The sequence below is a fragment of the Bufo bufo genome, chromosome 1 (assembly GCF_905171765.1).
Source record: "Bufo bufo chromosome 1, aBufBuf1.1, whole genome shotgun sequence".
Taxonomy (NCBI): Eukaryota; Metazoa; Chordata; class Amphibia; order Anura; family Bufonidae; genus Bufo; species Bufo bufo.
The window spans coordinates 215,826,913-215,845,174 of NC_053389.1; the positions used below are offsets into that span (position 1 = coordinate 215,826,913).

Consider the following 18,262-nt stretch of genomic DNA (forward strand, 5'->3'; position numbering starts at 1 on the left):
GATTGAACGCCGCGCTCCCGGCTTTCTCACTGTAACGTAGTCGGCGCAGGCGACTATATGCTATCTATTGCCATGTGTGTATTTTTTTGCCGGCTTTCCCATAGGTTCTCTATCGAAGTTGAAAAATGTCACAAAAACATCTCAAATGCTTTAACGTTATGGTGAACTTTTTGCTGAAATGCAGAAAAATGGTGTGTGTGTGAAGGAGCCTAACTCCAGATCACCCGGCTGAATGGAAAAGTGTGAGCGCAGACTTCTTGGCTTCCCTTCCCTAGCTGATGAAGATAAAGGCAGACACAGGTTATAGGAGCGAGGTAACTCCCAAGACCCCTGAGATGTCCAGCACATGTAAAGTCTGGGAGAGTTCCCCTGGTTACCAGGAATGTAAAACCACTAGATGCAAATATCTGGAGAGATTCTTCTATTTTGGCATTTTTTTGTAGTCTCCTGAGAGCCGCCTGGAAGCAGCAGGCCAGGGTGGGAGTGAGCAGGCTGAAACCTAATCCTGCCTCCTGGAATCTGGGAGTTGCTAGAGGCTGGGCCTTCAATTGTTCTAGGGAGACCCTGCCTCCAGCCCTGTGGAAGGGGGGAGGTGTGCAGACAGGAGGGAGAAGGGAACAAGGAGTGAGTGGCTGGAGGTAGTTTGGGAGAGGAAGGAAGCCCAGCATGTAAGAGGAGCAGAGCAGGCACTGACCACCAGGAACATCTACTCCAGCTGAGGAACCACGGCTGGTGCCCTCATGTCCTGATGGACGCTCGTCTGACCCAGTAGAAGACCCGCCTGCTAGTATCACAAGGTAACGGTGAAACAATACCCTACATTCATTCTGTTACTTCAAGTTTCGTATGTAACCCTTCCACTGCCAGCCTGCGGTTTAGAGGCACCACCTGCCTGCCCATGTGACCGCACAACGGCTGTCCTTATAGTGTGAACTGTCCCGAAGTCTAACAGCTGAGCAGTCCTTGCCTAGATGGAACTTGCTGCTAGAGTCGCTCGCGGTCGTTTTACTATCTTCCACTTTGGGATCATTCCATTGGTGAACCTGACTTCAGGTGCACGGAGTCAGTGAGCTGCATGTGTGAACACTGACCATGAGGGGCCACAGCATATCGTACATCCACCCACAGCATATCGTACATCCACCCACAGCATATCGTACATCCACCCACAGCATATCGTACATCCACCCACAGCATATCGTACATCCACCCACAGCATATCGTACATCCACCCACAGCATATCGTACATCCACCCACAGCATATCGTACATCCACCCACTGAGGCAATGCTGGACTTTTAGTAGACGATCAAGTGTCCATGTGGAACCTCTGGTCTGCACTGTGTGTTTTCTGCTTTGCAGTCCGACTCCTTATACATTCAATGTAGTGCTTTGAGTAACATAGATTTTTGGGGTCTTTGCTCTGATAAGCCTGACTGGCACTGTGGGGATGTCTCATGTACAAGTGCCAATCCCCTGTTAGATCCAGTGGTGTGGCACCAGGCACGGGCGAGCCCTCCCTTCACCCTCAAGCCTCATGGGCCAGGACCGGACTCTCTCTGGGAGCCTTTCAGCATATAATATAGAAACCAAAGAGTTAGGCAGATCCGGCAATCCAGACGCAAACTGATGGCATTTGTCAGACGGATCCGTCTCTCTGGTGTCATCCGTTCTGATTTTTTATTTTTTTTTTGCATTTTTAAAGGACCGGAAAGCCGGATCCATTTAGCCAGAACACTTAATGCCGTATCTGACACTAATACACTTCAATGTAAATTAATGCTGGGTCCGTCATTTCGGCAAGTGATCCCAATTTTTTGCCGGAGAGAAAACGGCAGCATGCTGCGGTATTTTCTCCGTACAGTGACTGAACTGAAGACATCCTGATGCATCCTGAACGAATTGCTCTCCATTCAGAATGCATTAGGATAAAACTGATCAGTTCTTTTCCGGTATTGAGCTCCTGTGACGGAACTTGATACCGTAAACAAAAACGCTAGTGTGAAAGTACCTTAAGTAAATGGACTGACTGTCAGATTAATAAAGGTGGTGCGGATAGGAATATAGTTCGTGCTTTGTTTCCTCTGTGGCTCTGAGCACACCTGCTAGCCTGCTTTCTTCGGCCATTGCCTACACGGGCAGGTTTGGGCCTCAGGCACACAGCTGTGGCCGTATTGGAGCAGGTTTTGTGCATCCGCTTCTACACTTGCGGGTAGCAGCGCATGAACAGTTGTTGCTTTGGAAAGCGGAAGCAGAGCCTCTGTGCTGCTACTCGGTGCAGAAAAAAAGTTAGGTGCAAAGATGCGCCAAATTTCAGAAACAGCGTGGGCCTAAAGCAAAACTAACTCCAAATATTGCCCTTGTGATAACTTCCTTCCTAAGTGTCCATGACCATCTTAAAATGCAACACTGTTGTTCTGTTTTTGTATATCAAACAGGACAGCACCTGTTCATATATACTTATAGGATAGGGTATATGTACATCATAGGAGGAATCTCTTATATGAGCGTAAGCTTCTAACAACATGTGACACTCATCCGCTGGACCAGGGTCACTCTTGTATTACATGGGTAGCTATTCTGCTGACTGGCCACCGTGCAATATTTAGTTTGCCCCTAAAGAGGTTGTCTCACCTCAGACATTGGTGACCTATCGCTAGCAGGGGTGTAACTACCATAGCGGCAGACAAGGCGACTAATGGGGGGCCCAGTTGTAGTTGGGATTATCTCCTCTTCTACTGGAGGTGAAAATGTGGTCAGGACTCTACCCTCTAAATCAGGGGTGCACAACCTTTTCTGGTTGGGGGCCACATGTTCAGCCTGAACCAATTCCAAGGGCCAAAAATAAAACTTAAAATGGTATTATCAACTGAAATACAGTATTTTCGGCATATTGAACATACAGTATATACCATTAATGTCTATTTACACTTCTAGTACTCCCATCTAATGGGAGAATACATGAAAGATACATATGAGCATTTACAAGACATAGACATACATGTCTTTTTTACCAGATGGTTGAGGACCACATGTGGCCCGGGCCGCAGGTTGTGCACCCCTGCTCTAAATGAACGATTTTTTTTAGCAAATGAGGCAGTGGAAAAATGGCCCAAGGGTCATTGAAAAGGGGTTAGGCAGAAACCCTTCTGTCTTGTGTGGGGGGGGGGCCTGGTTTGATCCTTGCTATGGGGCCCTTATTTCTCTATGTACGCCACTGATAGGACCCTTTCTAAACCCCAGAAGCGAATGGAGAACAGCTGTGAATACGCGGCTGCCCTCCATTCATTTCTATAGGTAGTCTGAAAATAGCCGAGCACGCTGCTAGACTCTTTTTAGTACGCCCATAGAAATGATTGGAGGACGGCCACGCATGTGCTGTCCGCTGTCCTTCAGTTTGCAGGTTCTGTTTTAGAGATTGGTGGAATATCCTAGCGATATGCTACCAATTCTTGAGATGACACAACCCCTTTAACATGATGTCAGCAGCCAACAGATGTTCACACTAGGAAATAATTGGGAATGATGATTCTTAAACTAGGCCAAAATGGCCGATTTCGGGCATCTATCCTTTGAAAAACTAGCTCAAACGACCGCGATGGCCAGTGACAGACTCTTTCTGCCAAAAATGTATTTGGTTGCACTGGAAAATTTCAGAGGCCCCTGGTTGGCCCATTTAGTCTGGCTTGTTCCTGGTGGGATCATTTGTGTGAATGACCCCATGGATGACTGACCTCAGTGTGGCTGATCATTGTCTCAAGTGTTTAGCCAGCTTTAGAAACGATCAGTCCCAATCATCGATGCACATAAAAGGACGGTAAGGCTCCATTCACACGTCCGCAAAATGGGTCCGCATCCTTTCCGCAATTTTGCGGAAAGTGTGCGGACCCATTCATTCTCTATGGGGACGGAATGGATGCGGACAGCACACAGTGTGCTGTCTGCAGCCGCAATTGCGGAGCGCGCCCCCGATTTTGGGTACGCAGCTCCGCAAAAAGATAGAGCATGTCCTATTCTTGTCCGCAGCTTGCGGACAAGAATAGGCATTTCAATGGGGGTGACGGGCTGGTGTGTTGCGGACCCGCAATTTGCGGGTCCGCAACACATCACGGACGTGTGAATAGAGCCTATCACTTTTATGACTGGGGCGAATCTTATTTAGGAGATCTCATGACGTTCAAGCTAGAAGTCTTGCCTCATCATAGGTCAACATGTAATCCTTAAAGGTGGAACCTGTTTCAGAACCATATTAAATGCTGCTCTAGTTTAGCGGTAAGGCATTTGGTGGTACATGCGCTCCATAACTGAGCAACAAATGACTCTGCCGTGTCTGGTTTGAGCTTTTATTGTCAATTTCCCTGTGATACTTTTAATCTCCAGCTGGAAATGATTTAGCATTGTTTTTATGACCCCTCCAACGATAACGTATTATAACAGAGCGTGCATTATGATTCAGCCCGTGTCATCACTAAATCACAGTAGGTGTGCTAACAGACATGCCCCACGGCAAACAAGAGGAGTGTTCTCCAACAAGAGGCGCGATTTAGTCTGTAGAGCAGTATATTTTATATACAAGAGGGGAACTGTTGTACGGTAAACATCTAGTAGTCTGGCGCCTGATAATCCAACATTACTGCTGGCCATGCATTCTTCTGAACATCCAAACTGGTGAATCTGGATCACTCACTGGCAAGTGACACAATGAGGTATATTATTTTATTTTTAGAAGAGCTAAAAATCTTGAAGGCAATCTCAGCTCAAGTATGTGTATCCTAAGTTGCCCTGTTGTCAGACCATTAGAACTTTCTTCTTACTGTAGGTTTCTTGATACTACTGTAGGAATCCTGTATGTCTGCCTCCAACCAAAGGGGAAGCCTTTCCCAAAGTTTGTGTGGTGGCCCTGTGTACAGTTCCTCACAAATCCTTTTACGATGTATCCTAAGAACACAATAGTGAAGTCTCAGTTTATTCCATTATTACTTCAGTGTTATTGTATTTGCTGAGAAGGAGCTGAATTGTCGGGCAATTGGTATAGCAGGAAGCAGGTGACAATGTTGTTTCGTAGTCCTGTGTGAACAGCGCTGTCACCTTCCAGTCTGCAGTAATGTCTGCGGCAGCTCCAGCATGTTGTAAATTAAAGTTTTGACTGAGACCATTTGGAGAGATTTAATAAGCTAAAAGTGACAATTCTGGATTCATGCTTTGCATCCCCTTTATTATGTGTTTTAGACCCTTTTTGCTCATCTCGCAATATTTTGGTGCAAATACCAATAGGTGGTGTAACGTCAAAGCCCTATTAGGCTACTTTCACACTAGCGTTCGGAGCGGATCCGTCTGATGTTTCATCAGACGGATCCGCTCCGATAATGCAGACGTTCGCATCCGTTCAGAACGGATGCGTCTGCATTAAAACTTAGAAAATTTTCTAAGTGTGAAAGTTGTCTGAGCGGATCCGTTCAGACTTTACATTGAAAGTCAATGGGGAACGGATCCGCTTGAAGATTGAGCCATATTGTGTCATCTTCAAGCGGATCCGTCCCCATTGACTTCCATTATAAGTCTGGACGGATCCGCTCGCCTCCGCACGGCCAGGCGGACACCCGAATGCTGCAAGCAGCGTTCAGGTGTCCGCTCACTGAGCGGAGCGGAGGCTGAGCGCTGGCAGGCGGATGCATTCTCAGTGGATCCGCCTCCATTGAGAATGCATTGGGGCCAGACGGATGCGTTCGGGGCCGCTCGTGAGCCCCTTCAAACGGAGCGCACGAGCGGACACCCGAACGCTAGTGTGAAAGTAGCCTTACACTGAGCAATTTTTGGGCAATCTGTAGAAATGTTCTTAGGGACACTGGTTCCCAATGATTGTCCCATATAATTGTGCCACCGATGAGCCAATAAATGAGCCACCACTTGTTTGTTTACTGGCCAAAAGATGCCCGATTATCGGCAGCACATCTCGCTGTGTAATTGAGAACGTGCTGCCGGTAATCAATAGAAATGAATGGGGGCGAAGTGTTTGTGGTAGCCTGCGTAAAAGGCCGATGACAAGCCCCGATCGTCAGATTTAACATCGATCAACACTAGTATTGGCCAAACATTGGGGAGTGTAATACAGCTGTCGGGCAAGTTTCTACAGATGCACCAAAATGATTCACCCAGAGCCACTAAGGGTGCTTTTAGGGTAGGTTCACAAAGAGATTTTTTTTTCCGAGGAGGTTTTGTGGCAGATTTTCCTTCAGGTTTTTTAGCCAAATCCAGAAGTAGATTCGAAAGGAAATCTAAGGGGCAAACTTATACTTCTCCTTCTACTTCCGGCATTGGTAGTAGGCAAACAAAACGTGTTTGCCTACTACTCTTACATATGGCAGATTTTGTTGCTTAAAATTTCTACGGCTGAAATTCCGTTCCGTTGAATGGGTCTTGCAGAAAGTCACGTGCTTGCCGCCAAAACAATCCCATTTAAATGAATGGAAATGATTTTCAATCGCAGAATTTTTCAGCAACAAGATCTGCCGCGTGTGAAGACACCCTATTGACGCTGCAGTATTTTCGATGCTCTAGTGCTGGAGATCCATGCAGTACCGCTACCTGAGCATGAAAATGACCCTTTTCATGTAAATTATGTCTAGTAATTGTTGTCACCAACCTTCCTAATGATAATTGCCTGGTATAAAATCATATAACGATCATGGGTATCGCAAAGTATTTATTGTTTGTAAAAATTGTCTGTACATGATCACTTATTGAATTCTGTATATTGTCATCCACTCGCTTGCCCTTATATACAGTGCTAATAATTCAGTTGACTATGGGAATGAAATGCTTACTGGTAAGTGCGTTATATAGCCATATACATTACTTTACCATTAGCCAAGCCGGCCAGCTAGCTAAGGCTACTTTCACACTAGCGTTCGGGGCTCCGCTTGTGAGTTCCGTTTGAAGGGGCTCACAAGCGGCCCCGAACGGATCCGTCCAGCCCTAATGCATTCTGAGTGGATGCGGATCCGCTCAGAATGCATCAGTCTGGCTCCGTTTGTCCTCCGCTCCGCTCAGCAGGCGGACACCTGAACGCAGCTTGCAGCGTTCGGGTGTCCGCCTGGCCGTGCGGAGGCAAACGGATCCGTCCAGACTTACAATGTAAGTCAATGGGGACGGATCCGTTTGAAGTTGACACAGTATGGCTCAATTTTCAAACGGATCCGTCTCCCATTGACTTTCAATGTAAAGTCAAAACGGATCCGTTTGCATTATCATGAACAAAAAAAAAAAAAAGGGGTTTGGGTGGGACCAGTGTCCAAATGAACAGGTAGTAAGTTGCCAACTTTTGATTGTTGTGACCCAAGAATGTGTTGATGTAACTTTCCGCTATGCTAAGTCTATGTATGTGGGCAGAAGCTGACTTGTTTTGAAAGGTCTGTGGAAATGACCACTTGGTTTTTATGTAGTGAGCTCCATTGTTTAGAAGGTCAAGACACAACAAAACAACAGTAGGGGGCTTCCAGCAGACCATGATATCCATGAGCCCTCCTGTGAGCGCCCCCGGAAGGCTTTGTGCTGTCTTAAATCTGTTTGGATTTCTAGATTTCCTATCTATGCTGATTTCTGTTTGTATAGGAGGCAAATAATAAAAAAAAAGCTACTAACCCAGCCCTGACTGAAAACAATACAGTGACGGGGAGTTGTATGGAATGTGTGTATCTTATAACACGCTGGATAGTTATTAACCATCTGCAAAGTGACCAGTCTAGTCTGCCGTCTAGCTCTAAACCGCCGCTAGTTTACTGCTGGGAGATGTAGTACTCAATAACTGGTGATTCGATCCCACACAGGTTGTTGACTACTGTTGTAAACTGCACGACTGCCAAGGTTTGGTTTATATTGATCCTCAGTACCTATATTTGATAATTCCTTTTTTAATTTTAGTTTTCCCCATGTTTTGGAGGCCGGTTAGTAGCTTAGCTATAGACCAGGGATGTCCAACCTGTGACCCTCCAGCTGTTGCAAAACTACAACTCCCAGTATGCCAGGACATCCTACAGCTATTAGGTCATGCTGGGAGTTGTAGTTTTGCAACAGCTGGAGGGTCACAGGTTGAGCATCCCTGCTATAGACGGTGAAGATGTAGCAATCGTATCCAGGCCCTGGTGTCTGGGGAAACCCATATTACCCTCTGTCACCTAATACCACACCAGTATTCTAAATGGCATGTGTGGTCTTTTAAAAAATTGGAGCAACGTTCTAGGTTGTCTGCTTTTCCCACATTGATGACCTATGCTCAGATCTTTGGGGGGTCCAACTTCCAGCACCCCACCGATCAGCGCTGTATTCTCTTCACTGTTTATCTGCTCCCATCGAATTTGCAGCGGCAAGCAGTGTAATTACAGCTCCTCCATTACTTTCACTTGAATGGGAAAGAGCAAAGGTAACTGCACTCCGTCCCCTTGAAGTGAATGGGATGGAGGAGCTGTAATTACACTGGTCGCCACTGTCGATGGGAGCAGGTAAACGGTGAAGAAAATGTAGTGCTACCTCTTCCAACAGCTGATCAACGGGGAGTCGGGCCCCAACCAATCTGATATTGATGACCTATCATGAGGATAGGTTATCAATATCGGGAAAACCCCTTTAAAACAGTTGTTCACCTTTTAATTAAGTGATGGCCTAGCCTCCGCAATGCAGCCACAGCTGGGCAATGGCTGTGTGCATGAGGCCTAAAGTTGCCCATCACCTTCAATTCTTTCTGACTCCCCAATACTCATGAACACGCAGACGGGTCCAACATGCATGTGCTCTCAACAAGGAAAGCCAAACACTTGAGAACATAAGGATCAGGCAATGAGGACACTGTGGTGTCCTGGTATTCCAGCGGATAACTGGAAGCAGCGGGCACTACTGCCAACCACGTCTACATCGGATTATAAGTATTTCTCCTCGTATTGCTGTGGTTGTGAAAGCACGCACTAATATATTATTAGTGATGGTTTTCTATTAAAATAAGATTATACGCTGCCCGCCAACGTGTTTCCCCAGGTCCCTGATCTCTTGAGGGATAATATATTAGTACCTGCTTATAGAACCACAGTAATAGCGGGAGGAATACTGATAAGCCGATGTAGAACTGGTTGGCGGTAGTGCACACCGCTTCCAGTTACATGCTGGTACAGCTCTTCGTGTAGTAGTAGCAGGGATAGATGGTAAGCTTTAACACATAAAGGTTTTAAGTGATTTAATAAAGGTTCTCTTTATATCGGTGACGCCCATTGTAGAACAGTGGTAATAGGGGAGGTCATGTCAATGGCTATTTGTTAAATGTGGAATAATCCAATACCCAACACTTATCAGGGTGAGTGGTTTAGGCAGTGAACCCTGATGGGGCACAGTCAGACTATCTTCTGCAGATAAGATTGTTAGCCAATCCTACCAAAATCTATAGGTTTAGGGCTCTTTCACACCTGCGTTATTGTCTTCCGGCATAGAGTTCCGTCGTCGGGGCTCTATGCCGGAAGAATCCTGATCAGGATTATCCTAATGCATTCTGAATGGAGAGAAATCCGTTCAGGATGCATCAGGATGTCTTCAGTTCCGGAACGGAACGTTTTTTGGCCGGAGAAAATACCGCAGCATGCTGCGCTTTTTGCCAAAAATCCGGAACACTTGCCGCAAGGCCGGATCCGGAATTAATGCCCATTGAAAGGCATTGATCCGGATCCGGCCTTAAGCTAAACGTCGTTTCGGCGCATTGCCGCATCCGACATTTAGCTTTTTCAGAGTGGTTACCATGGCTGCCGGGACGCTAAAGTCCTGGCAGCCATGGTAAAGTGTAGCGGGGAGCGGGGGAGCAGTGTACTTACCGTCCGTGCGGCTCCCCGGGCGCTCCAGAGTTACGTCAGGGCGCCCCAAGCTCATGGATCATGTGATCACATGGATCACGTCATCCATGCGCATGGGGCGCTCTGACGTCATTCTGGAGCGCCCGGGGAGCCGCACGGACGGTAAGTATACCGCTCCCCCGCTCCCCATTACTACTATGGCAACCAGGACTTTAATAGCGTCCTGGGTGCCATAGTAACACTGAACGCATTTGGAAGACGGTTCCGTCTTCAAATGCTTTCAGTACACTTGCGTTTTTCCGGATCCGGAGTGTAATTCCGGCAAGTGGAGTACACGCCGGATCCGGACAACGCAAGTGTGAAAGAGGCCTTACCCATTTAATGTACCATATGTGGCTTCAGCTTTATACAAAGGACAAAAAAAAAAAAATCTAATTAGCTGAGAGAGGTTTATAAAACCCATTATAAAGATGGTGATCCTATAGACCAGTGTGCCTCCAGCTGTTGCAAAACTACCACTCCCAGCATGCCCGGACAGCCTTTGGCTGACATGGAGGAAATGTTGGCAATACAAGTACAATGTAAATGAGAGATGGCAAATTTCCATGCAGCAGCTAAACTGGGACTAGGTTTAAGGCGGATTTACACAGCCCAATACTCGGGCAGATTATCGGGCACCAACGCTCCTGCGAACCATTATTCCCGACAATCTGCCCGTCTAAATGTGCTGCCTATCACCCGTTGAACGAGCAAAACCCTCGTTCATTGGGTGACCCTGTTGTTCGTGCAGGCACATAAATTATTGTTTCTGGTGCCCATAAACAGTGCAGCTGAATGGTGATGAGCGGTCGCAATAGCCATCCCTCGTCCTCATACTCTGAAGGAGGTGGCTGCATGTAAATGTCTACTTCATTCAACGAGCAGCCAACTGTTGGGAAGGAACGTTTCTTTAGGGTCAAATTCTGGTGCAAAATTAAGAGATAAAAACAATTAGTGAAGATGGCTGAGGCCAGACTCCTGCTATTAGATTACAATGTACATCTCTACACCATATACAGTACAGACCAAAAGTTTGGACACACCTTCTCATTCAAAGAGTTTTCTTTATTTTCATGACTATGAAGGCATCAAAACTATGAATTAACACATGTGGAATTATATACAAAACAAACAAGTGTGAAACAACTGAAAATGTCATATTCTAGGTTCTTCAAAGTAGCCACCTTTTGCTTTGATTACTGCTTTGCACACTCTTGGCATTCTCTTGATGAGCTTCAAGAGGTAGTCCCCTGAAATGGTCTTCCAACAGTCTTGAAGGAGTTCCCAGAGATGCTTAGCACTTGTTGGCCCTTTTGCCTTCACTCTGCGGTCCAGCTCACCCCAAACCATCTCGATTGGGTTCAGGTCTGGTGACTGTGGAGGCCAGGTCATCTGGCTCAGCACCCCATCACTCTCCTTCATGGTCAAATAGCCCTTACTTTCAAAGTTTTCCCAATTTTTCGGCTGACTGACTGACCTTCATTTCTTAAAGTAATGATGGCCACTCGTTTTTCTTTACTTAGCTGCTTTTTTCTTACCATAATACAAATTCTAACAGTCTATTCAGTAGGACTATCAGCTGTGTATCCACCTGACTTCTCCTCAACGCAAATGATGGTCCCAACCCCATTTATAAGGCAAGAAATCCCACTTATTAAACCTGACAAGGCACACCTGTGAAGTGAAAACCATTTCAGGGGACTACCTCTTGAAGCTCATCAAGAGAATGCCAAGAGTGTGCAAAGCAGTAAACAAAGCAAAAGGTGGCTACTTTGAAGAACCTAGAATATGACATATTTTCAGTTGTTTCACTCTTGTTTGTTTTGTATATAATTCCACATGTGTTAATTTATAGTTCTGATGCCTTCAGTGTGAATCTACAATTTTCATAGTCATGAAAATAAAGAAAACTCTTTGAATGAGAAGGTGTGTCCAAACTTTTGGTCTGTACTGTACATGCAGCAATACATTTTCCATCACCCATAGACAATTATTTTATCAGCATAGATTCAGAGGATTTCTGTCTGCACAGTATTAGATATCATCACTTTTAGGGCTCATGCACATGACCATGGTTTTGGCCCGCATCCAATCCGCATTTTTTTGCGGATCGGATGTGGACCCATTGATTTCAATGGGGCTGCCAAAGATTCGGACAGCACACAGTGTGCTGTCCGTTTTGTGGACAAGAATAGGCAGTTCCAGAGAGGGCAGGATGTACCGTTCTGCAAAATGCGGAACGCCCACGGCTGGTATCCATGTTTTGCAGACCACAAACAGTCACGACCATGTGCATGACGCCTTAGAGCTACAAGATGAGTGATAAAACTTAGTAACTAAGTAGGCACCCTACGCAAAGGGTATATTCACATGTGGAAGATTTGTTTCTGTGAAATTTCTGCAGTTGTCCTACTTGTAGAAACATCTCCATTCATAAACATCTCCATTCAGAGGTATGGAATACATTTGGTGTCACAGAAACTTCTTCAACAAAAATGTGACCTATAAGGGACCGCCACACATTCAGGTTTCCTTGTGCAGTTTAGGAAGCTGAAACCAGGACTGAATTCAAGAAGCTGTATTTTTCCTTTATAATTTCTCTCCTTTTATAATTCACACCTGATTTTGGCCTTCAAAAAGGAGACCTGACCATGAGGCCATACCCTAAATATATTCTTGACGTTCACTATAGTCTCTGCTGGATTGGCATGTTCGTCTGATGGTCTGGAGTCGGACCAGCTGCCAGTCCCCTCTGTTTCACCTCTTAAAAGTTTTGGTCGGCAGGTTCTGTACATACAGATATGAGTGGCCATACAATTAGGATGTTGGGACTTATCAGCAGACTGGTGAGTCAGTGTGGCCCAGCACAATGTCTACAAAGGTCATTCCACTCACCTTGCTCCTTTATAAATAGTGCTGTGGGTCTTTATCAGTCTTTTCAGAGCACAAAGCCTAGCCGTGTTTATCTTGCCAAAAAGCTTTCTACTAAATCCATCATTGCTGATTTAATTCTGTGTTTGTGGCAGATGAAGATGACCAACTGTGAGCGAGTTAGTCACTGACTGAAATGGAAGGCCCTGTTTTATTGTATTAATACCTTTACCCTGGGGGGAAGCAAGCAGACTTTATTATCAGCGTATTACTGATATCTTAAGGCTACATGCACACGAACGTTAGGGCTCCGTGCCTGTGCTGCGGACCGCAATTTGCACGGGCACAGACCCATTCACTTGAATGGGGTCCGCGATCCGCATCCAACGGTCCGCATCGCAAAAAAGTAGTGCATGCGCTACTTTTTTGCAGTACGGTGGCATGGCCAGAAACGCCACCGAAGCACTCCATGGTGCTCCCGTGGGGTTTCGTTCCGTGCCTCCGTTCCGCATTTCCGTGATTGCGGACCCATTCAAGTGAATGGGTCCGTGATGCGGAATGCACACGACCGGTGCCCGTGTATTGCGGACCCGCTGTATGCGAGCCGCAATACGGCCACGGGGGGGGGGGGGCACATGTAGCCTAAGGCTGTATTTCACAGCCCAATTTTGCAGGCGATTGTCGGGAGGGGAGCTTTCCTTCCTGGCAATCGCCTTCTCGCGTGCGGAAGACACTGTTGCTATTACATGCAGCGATCTCCTCCACAGCATGGGGAGAACCAATTGTTATGCCATCACTCGTCCCCATGATGTCAAGTCAGCAGATCATGATTAGACACCACGATCTGCCGCTAGCAAATAATAATCTTTCAGCATGCTGAAAGATCACGATTGCCCTATGAATGAGCTCATTCATCGGGTAACCGGCGGCAGTATTACACTGCCAGATGATCGCTAACAGGCGTTTACTATGAGCGATCATCTGTCAGAAAATCTGCCAGTGTAATACAATTGTTAGTCAACATTCTGGGCCAAGGGCACACTGCATTATTTTGTAATCTAATTCTTATATCTCAGTGGTCGACAGGGAGGTTAAGGTGGATTTACACTGCCAGATATCAGGAATGAACGTTCCTGCGGTTGCTCATTCCCGACAATCTGCCCATCTAAATGTGCCGCTGATCACTCAATGAACAAGAAAAAAAAAAAAACATTCATCGGGTGATACTGTCATTTGTGCAGGCACCACCAATTATCATTTCTGGGACGCAGGTCGTGCTTTTTAAATGGTGATCTGCTGCCCAGCAACAATGATTCTTTATGGGGATGAGCGATCACGATAGCGATTCCTCATACTGTAAAGTCTCCTTCACTGAACGAGCAGTCGGCTGTCAGGAAGGAACACTTTGTTCCCGACAATCGGCTGTACATCGGAGCGTCTAAACCTGGCCTTTACTTGGGCCTACCAGAGTTATTCTGTGGACCTGTCCACTTTAGGCCATTGCTCAGTGGGAACATACAGTTGCCCAACGTTGTGACCTTTCATGGACATCAAGTGAGACAGCCTAGGAACACTGGTGCAAATATGTAGGCATGATAGCCCATATTTACTAATGTGAGTGCACCCAGATTTTGGCTAGAACTGCTCCAAATTGTGACGCACCTAGCCTTAAAAGGGGGTGACTTCTCTGTTGTGAGTGGCGTTTCCTAATATGCAACATTTTATACTAAAATTGCCCCACAATTCTGGTGTAAAAATAATACAAAAGGCTAAATGTTTAGAGAGCCTAAGTTTACACCATCTATAAGATTAGTAAATCTGCCCCTTTGTCTAGCTTTGGCATAGAACTTGTGTCCATATGCATTCAATAGCTGTCAGTGTCGGCTGACACCTATTCTCTCTGACAACCCTATACACATGCAAGTGTGCATGTGTTCTTAATGGGGCGGTCAGGCCTAGCCTTTTTGTTTTTTGTTGCCTGAGGCGAAAACTGAAACACCCCCCCCCCCCCTTAATTGCCAATTTCTTAACCCCTTTGCCACAATGAAAGCGCTGATTGTCCATGGCCCTTCCGCTGCCCCCCTCTTGCCTCTACCTGGTGCTGCCTGAGGCGATTGTCTCACCTGGCCTCATTGGTGGTGCACCCCTGGGGCGGTGCCTTATCTCTTATAAAAGTATCAGGTATTAAAATTTGACTCCCAATCTTTCTGTGCCCCAATACCTAACATTCAGTCAGTCATACCCCTATACCCATAAGATAGATGGCAGGTTTGGCTGACTTTACTCTGTGTTTGGGCACCTTTAGTTAAATCCTAGTCATTTCAATAGTTTTGGCTGTACGTTCTCAAAACTTGCCAACTGAATTGTCCTCACACAACCTCTCTGAACATTGGTTTTGCAATCTTTTTTTTTTTTGTATGCCTTTCTTATCTTTGAATTCCACGAGCACACCTGCTACCTGGAAACCGTGGAAGCTACGCAGTCTGTAGCAAATGGGTGCACCGTACACATCAGAGGCCTGAGAAATGCATAAAAACAACATAAACAACAATGCCGAATATTGAGTACGACATAGTGGGATCAAAATTTGAGAGTCTGAGTTGGCCAAAGTGAGCACTAGACTTGCATCATTTCCTGGAGAACCTCCTTCATAATTGTTTTTGGTTAGTTACACTAGGTATCAGCACCATGATTATAATCCTTCAAAACTCTTTTTCTACTTTCATGAAGAGAGTTTCATTTCCTATGAATAGTGCAGTTTCTAGGGATTTTTGCCAACAGGGCAAACGATACAAAAGCACCACCCACACCCCCATTCCACATATCTGTTTGTTCACTTTCCTTTTCTTTTCAGTTTCCAGAAGCTTATGCGCACATCTTCGGCCAGGGGTGCAGCCCCCTCTGCCACATAAAGACACCAGTATTAATGGCACAGGGAAGAGGAGGTCTGTTACCGATTTTGCATTAGGGACCAGGAAACTTAGCTGATACCTTTTGACTTTAGCTTGTTGTTTCTGCAGTCCACCCCGACCCTATATAGCAAATAACCTCCTATATAGTTGCCCCTTTTAACAATGCCACCCTGTAGTGTCCACCAATACTATGCCTGGTGCTGCCCCATGTGCCTACATTAGTTTACTGTAAAACTGCTGAGAACATGATAAAATAATAAAAGTAGTGAAACTTTTTTGATCTCACTTCTCAATCACTGGCTACAGTGGTCTCATGTCTCGGTGGAGGGGGGCACAGAAGTACATAGACCAGCGAAGACACTGGAAGGAGTGCGGCAGGGATCAGAGATGTATCACTACTTTTATTATCACATTCAAATCAGTTTTAGAAAATTAATTTTACATGGCTGGATAAACCCTTCTTAACACAGAGCCCACATGAGATCCCCAAATTAACGATGCAGACCTCCAGACCAGATCTCAAAATGTATCCAGATTCCAGATCAGCCCCCAAATTCATACAGACCCCAGATTGGATTTGGGGCTGACTTAGGGTCTATTCAGACCCCAGAACAACCCCCAAATTCATACAGATCAGCCCACAGATTTATACAGGCCTAAAATTTATTCAGACCCCTGTCACATTAAATGCAGCCATCAAACTAGAAGAAGAACAAAAAAAAGAACAAAAAAAACCCCCACTATATATATATATATATATATATATATATATATATATTTATTAAACTCATTAGTGTATACTTCCCTCTCTGCTTCTCCTCCAGACGCCATTGCTCTTGGTTTAGCGCTGTGTCCTGGCGCCAGTGCAGCACTATGTCCTGACAGGTCATAGTGTGCTCCTATGTGCAATACGTCCTGGAGCTGTGCGCTGCTAAGACATAGTGCAGCCCTAGTGCCGCCACAGTATCTCCCCTCATAGACTGAGCACCCCCATCCTCCACAGCACCTCTCCCGCATCTCCTCTCTTGTACTGAGCCCCGTTCCCCCTCATACACTGAACATCCCTCCTGCACAGGCTTCAGCACACTTACATTAGTTTGTACTATGTCTGTGAAGGTTCTCATTTATCCAGGTCATGGTATATCTGTAAAGAATAAATCAAGGCAACTGGACTTACTGTAGATTTCTTGAAAACATTTCACTCGTTCTTCCAACAAGCTTTCTCAATTCTGAGTGACTTTACAAGAATTCTCTTGTATTTATCCCCAGAGAATTCTTGTACAGTCACTCAGAATTGAGAAAGCTCGTTGGAAGAACGAGTAAAACGTTTTCAAGAAATCTACAGTACGTCCAGTTGCCTTGATTTATTCTTTACAGATATTAGTTTGTACTCACTGTGAAGAAAGTTCCTCACAGGTCAGCACCCTGACTCCTCCCCAGATATGCTCCTCCTCCTCCCTCATGGAGATCCACACAGCCCTCGGTGCCTTGTCCTCTTCTCACACTGGCCCCGCCTCCTTTCCTGACACGCTGCACAGGCTGCTCTATCCCCAAAAATACTGCAGCTATAGAGAAGAGGGGCAGCGGTGAGTACAGCTAGTGCTGGGAGCGCTGTACTCGCTGTTCCTTCAGCCTCCTTTACTAATGAGCGCTTCCACAATGGAAGCCCTCATTAGTTGCGTCCTGGCCTTGCTGCTGATCAGCTGTAAACACCAGTGACCAGTGCCTTTTGCTTGATGATGTGATGCGCCCAGTGCGGTGGCACCCTTCGCCTGGCTCTAGAAATGGCCTTGCCTATGAATTACATAGCATTTTCCATTTTGAGCTAACTACTGGAGGTTGAGGTCTCCTAAAATTAAAGCAGCACATTCCAGAATGGGTTATGATACGGTCTGGAATTTCTCTACCACATACTAGGGTGATGGTTGTATCATCTGCCTAAAAGGCATGTCCATGGGTATGACCATCAGTCTGGGGTTTGTTTCAAGTCTGACTTGTGTAATACGAGATGTATATCAAGGGACTGAGAGTGGGGGATCTTCTCAGCCATACTTGAAACGACAGTAAATGCAAGCCATAGGTTTGTGAGAATATCCAATAAAACAGAACATTTTGCCCATTTCTAATGACTTTCAGGAATTATGATTTTTGTGTGAACAACCAATTGATAACTGATAACCTGTTAAAATTGTGATCTTGATATCTACATACACTTAGACCTCATGCACACAAACGTATTTTCTTTCTGTGTCCGTTCCTTTTTTTTTTTTTTTTTTTGCGGACTATATACGGAACCATTCATTTCAATAGGTCCGCAAAAAAAAAGAAGGTACTCCGTGTGCATTCTGTTTCCTTATGTCCGTATTTTCGTTCCGCGAAAAAATAGAACATGTCCTATTATTGTCCCCATTACGGACAAGGATAGTACTGTTATATTAGGGGCCAGCTTTTTCGTTCCGCAAAATACGGAATGCACACGGATGTCGTCTGTACCTTTTGTGGATCCGCAAAATACATACGGTCGTGTGCATGAGGCCTTAGGCTGCGTTCACATATGTGCTTTGAACTCTGGCATATATGCCGGCTTTCAGACGGAAACAAAAGATACTACAC

General features: G+C 45.7%; 1 protein-coding gene across 5 annotated transcripts in view; it reads left to right on the top strand.

Moving 5' to 3' along the window:
* Positions 1-622: 622 nt before the first annotated feature.
* The window catches only part of PLEKHA4 (pleckstrin homology domain containing A4), an 81,722-nt gene continuing 64,082 nt past the window's right edge, over positions 623-18,262 (top strand). For 4 of the 5 annotated variants that reach the window (XR_005779456.1, XM_040434993.1, XM_040435001.1 and 1 more), the window contains exon 1: positions 623-797. The gene's annotated coding sequence lies outside the window, so the exon portion shown is untranslated. The remainder of the gene's footprint in view (positions 798-18,262) is intronic. The other variant, XM_040435010.1, reaches the window with a different exon arrangement.